The sequence below is a fragment of the Callorhinchus milii genome, unplaced genomic scaffold (genome assembly GCF_018977255.1).
Source record: "Callorhinchus milii isolate IMCB2004 unplaced genomic scaffold, IMCB_Cmil_1.0 Scaffold3, whole genome shotgun sequence".
In the NCBI taxonomy this organism is placed as follows: domain Eukaryota; kingdom Metazoa; phylum Chordata; class Chondrichthyes; order Chimaeriformes; family Callorhinchidae; genus Callorhinchus; species Callorhinchus milii.
In genome coordinates this window covers 471,978-477,296 of record NW_024704744.1, presented here as the reverse complement: position 1 = coordinate 477,296, position 5,319 = coordinate 471,978, and positions in this window count along the sequence as shown.

Here is a 5,319-nt window from a genome sequence, read left to right as displayed (position 1 = left end):
AAACTAAAAAGATGACAAATAAAACCTTGTTAATTTAACTATATACATATGTAAATAAACCTAATAATAATAATCCTATAATAATAATCCTTGCATTTGATATAGCGCTTTTCACGTCAGGAGGACGTCCCAAAGCGCTTCACAGAACACACTGTAAAGTGAATTGACTGTATATTTGTGGGCGAACGCGGCAGCCAATTGCGCACAGCAATGTCCCACAAACAGTCATGGATTGAAAATGACCAATTTATTATTGTTTTTGGTTTTGGAGGATTATTATTAGGCTCTGTGTGGAGTAAGGAAACTTGCCCAAGGTTTCGCCCTCTGCCTGGAATTGAACTCAGGTCTCTCACTTGCAAAGCGAGTGCTCAACCACTGAGCTACAGGACTCCATAAACGATAAGTGTAGAAGCTGGAAAGGGTTAATGGCAACACACGTGATGTGTCAAGGCTGCGGTCTGTAAGACTGTCCTTGATGGTCACATCTGTGAGAAGTGCACGTGTCTTGAGTCATTCCAGCTCAGGGTTTTTGACCAGGAGTTTGTGTTAGAGTCACTCTGATGCCTAATAGAGGGGGAGGAATATTTGGACAGTTTACCCCAGAACATGGCCACACCACATAGAGAGGTACAGGTACAGGAGGAGGAGAGAGAGACTGTTGGTCAGCACGGTAGCATTTACTTAGTAGAGGCAGAGAAGGAGGCACTGGTCCTGTCCAACAACAACAACAACTTGGATTTATATAACAGGTACAATGTACTTGTTACATTGGATGAGAGAAGTCTGTGGGGAAGGAGGGCCTGAATGCAAAGCAAAGCTCCATAGAGCAGAAGGCAGTGCAATCGGGGAAGGAGCAGTTAAGTAAGTACTGAGTAGTATGAAAAAGAAATGGTGAGGTTGTAGGGGCATGGGTTTGGGAAGGGTGGGTCGTGTCTGATTAATCTAGTTGAATGTTTTGAGGAGGTCACGGAAATGGTGGGTAAGAGAGCTAGTCAAAATGATGGACATCATTTATATGGACTTTCAGAAGGCATTCGATCAGATTCCACACAAAAGATTATTTTTTTGTGTGAAACTATGCATTCAATTCACAAAATATACAGTCAGTTCACTTTGCAGTATATTCCGTGAAGTGCTGTGAGATGATTCCAAGCCAGGATTAGGCTCTATATCAAATGCAAGGATTATTATTATTATTATTAGGTGGGAGAAAGGCAATGTGATGGAGGTGGAGAAAAACAGTCCTGATCAAGGACTGGATGTGAGGTAGGACAGACAGCTGCGGATCGAACCCGATGCCAAGCTTATACATAGGTTTGGTAAGTCTTAGGGACAGGCCGGGGAGGTTGAGGAGGTCAGAACCCCAGGAGAGAGGACATTGACACCAGCCAAGGATTATGGCTTCCATCGTCAATATTCAGCTGCAAGAAGATTGTGCTCATCCAGGCTTTGGTATCTGACAACAAGCTGACAGAACATCAGCAGATCTGCAGTCGCAGCTGGAGGAGAAGTAGATTTGGGTGTCATTGCATACGTGTGTAAGTTGGCCCTGTGTTTGCGGACGACTTCACCGAGAAGGTATGTAAGGTAAAGAAAGTATAATATTTGAAGGGAATAAACGTCCAAACAGACAAATTAGACGAATAGAAAGATGGTGATTTACCAAAAAAAAACTGAAAAATGTCACTGAATCCAATATAAAGTCTGTCCACAGAAGTCGCTGGGAACATCCAGTAGGTCAGGCAGCATCTATGGACAAAGGAAAGTGAGTCAACGTTTCAGGTCCACGACGCTTTATCAGAACTAACCCAGAACCAACTTGTGGACCCAAACATCCTGACTTTGGGTTCCTATCACACTGCCCCATAGCCAACTAAAAAAAAACATTTTTCTTATTTTGCTTCTGATCCGATCATAAGAGCCAGTCTTCAGATCACACCGGAAGACTTTCCTCTTCAACTGTGTTCACACTCATCTCCCCTCTCTCTCAGCTCTCCACCAAACTATTCCATTCTTAAGGGATCCAAGACACTAACTCGCGTGAAGGGCGCTACATAACTGCAAATTGTTGTTGTAAAACTTGTCCTTTTAGAATCCCCACCAACTGTTATCTAATCGCAGCTCGAACAGTGGGGGTGAGGTGGGTACCTTAGAGATGTTCATAGAGATAGGTTTTCTGTCAGGACTTAAAGACAGAGATTGAGACATAATAAGCAATAATGTAATAATCCTTGCATTTGATCTATCGCTTTTCACGTCTTCTAGACGTCTCAAATATACTGTAAAGTGAATTGACTGTATATTTGTGGATGAAACACAGCAGCCAATTGCTCACAGCAGTGTCCCACAAATAGTCGTGGATTGAGTAACAATATTATTATTTTTTTTCTTGAGGGATTATTATTGTGGAGTAAGGAAACTTGCCCAAGGATTTGATCTGCCAGCTCTCTCGCTCGCAAAGCCACTGAGCTACAGGAGTCCACATGAATGGATGGATAAGGGTTTCACTGTATTGGATGTGAATATGCTGTGAGATGGAGGAGTTGATGGAGGGCGGAGTCCAGAGGTTAGTGACCTATGGTTAGCTCAGCCACCGATAGTGGCAAAGAGATTTGGGTGTCCATATCCACAAGTCACTAATGACTAGTTCTCCGGTGCAAAAAGTTATCAAAAAGGTGAATGAAATGTTGGCCTTTATCTGAGGATCCGGATTACAAAGGGGAAGAACTGATGCTTCAGCTGTACAGAGCGTTAGTCAAACCCCATCTGGAGACTGCGTTCAGTTTCAGGAAAGATATATTGGCTCTGGAGGGGGTGCAGCGCAGCTTCAACAGAACGTTAATAGGCCTAAAAGGGCTAAGTTACAAGGAAAGGCGGCGTAAACTTGGATTTTATTCCGTTTGATTGAGTTATTTAAGATTATAAATGGATTCGATCGGGGAGATACAGAGAAGCTATTTCTTCTGGTGGGGAATACAAAACAAGGGGCACAGTCTGAAAATTAGAACCAGGCCATTTAAGAGTGAAATCAGGAAGTTTTTTTCACTCAAAAGATGGTAGAAATCTGGAATTCTCTCCCCCAAAGGCCGTGGCTGCCAGATCCGTCCACACCTTCAAGAGTGAGGTTGATATATTTTTGGCAGGTCAGGGGATTAGGGGATATGGGGAGAAAGGGGAAATTAGAATTGAAAGGATTAGTCGACGACACATCAGCCACGATCTAATTAAATGACAGAACAGGCTCGAAGGGCTGAACAATATATTCCTGTTCCTATGGAAGGGGTAGGGCAGGGGATGTACAATAAGCCTCAGTTTGCCAAATAAAGGGGGAAAGCAGAGAAGTGGAGTCTCCAAAGCAAACTGAGAGTTTCCTGCATTCCACCTACACATTCGCCGACAAATGTACGGTCAATTCACTTTACAGTATATTCTGTGAAGCGCTTTGGGACATCTAGAAGACACGAAAAGCACTATATCAAATGCAAGGATTATTATTATCATCATTATTTATTATTATAATAATAATAATAATAATCCTTGCATTTGATATAGCGCTTTTCACGTCGGGAGGACGTCTATTATTATTTATTATATTATTATATATTATTATAGTATTATTATATATATCCCATGGCAATTCTTTCAGAATGTAATGTGGACTCTCTCCCTGGAGGAACATACGCTGCTTCACTAATTGCAGAGCGTATTAGACACAGTCCAGCAAAAGTCATGTCATTGGGACCCCAGGGTGTGCGTTGGGATAACTGGTAGAGTCGAACCAGCTACAGCGGCATTGAAATCACTGTCATGCAGCCTTTCCAGCTGCTTGTGTGCACTTGATGAAGTACTTTACATGTCATCAAGACTTCACAAAGCACTTCACAAACTTTACTGTGAAATGCAGTGACTTTGCTCGCAGCAACGTCCACAATTTTATCTGGAGGATTGTTGGCCATGACACCAGGAGAAGCTCTCTTTGCTTTTTGAATCGTGCCATGGGATCTTGAACATCTACCTGAACAGAGAGATGGGACCTCAGCTTAACATCTTGTCCAAAGGACGGCATCTCTGGCAATGCGTCCTACACTGTGAATTCGAAGGCCCGACATGGGGGCTTGAGCAAAAAAAAAGTCTGGGCTGAAATGAGAGTATAATTGTAGGTATTCATCCACAAATATACAGTCAATTTACTTTACAGTATATTCTGTGAAGCGCTTGGAGACGTTTGAAGACGTGAAATGCACTTTATATCAAATGCAAAGATTATTATTATGGATTATTATTTTAATTCCTATAGTTCGTGTGATGTTTGCTTTCCTATTGTGCTGCAGTTCCACTTGTAATAGGAGATGGCGGCGCTGCTCATTGCACTTTTGATACAGCGCCATATCATATCTTCTCGACGTCTCAAAGCGCTTCACAGAATATGCTGTAAAGTGAATCCATGATTGAATGGCGGGGAAGGCTAGAAGGGCCGAATGGCCTACTCCTGCTCTTACATGTTATGTTATATTATATTTTGTGGGTGAAACGCGGCAGCGAATTGCCATAAACAATTGTGGGACATTGCTTTGTATTATTACTATTATTTTTTGAAGGAATTATTACTCCAGAAAAGTGATCCGTCAATTGACCAACAACCAGGTTCCGACTTACTGCTAGATTAGAAGAGGTGCGTGAGGTGTGTGGAGTGAAGGAAACTTGGCCAACATTTCACCGGCTGGGAATCGAGCCCAGGTCTCTCGCGTGTGAGGCGAGTTCTCTAATACCTGAGCTACAGGTCTCCACCTGTTATAGCACCTGTTTACGTTGTTGAGATCTCTCAAAGCACTGTGAAGGGTATTGTATTAACTGGTGTAACTGTGTGTAATTTGTGGGAGAACCAATTTGTGCAAAGTCCTCCAAACTGCCTGCATTAGATTAATTTGATACCGGAGTGATACTATAATTATTAATAATAATTGTTGCATTCGATTGGAATAGAATAAGCATAATATTCTAGTTAAGCATTCTACTTATCTACTTCTGGAGAGTATTAGACACAGGCTGCCAAGAGCCAAGGCTTCGGGACCCCAGTGTGTGTGGGAAACTGTTGAAATGTAATCAGTTTGCCATCAGCTTGATAGCAATGTCTGGCAAGCTCCCTGCTGCCTGTCAGCTCGGACCACCCTAACCATTAGGGCTTCAGTTTTAAGAAGTAATAAAATCCCTTGTATTTCCATCGGATATCTGTGATGCGATCAGACAGCAGAGCCTGATATACTGCTGTGACTCATTACATTTGTGCCAAATCGCTGAGCCAGATCCCCTGTCTAATCT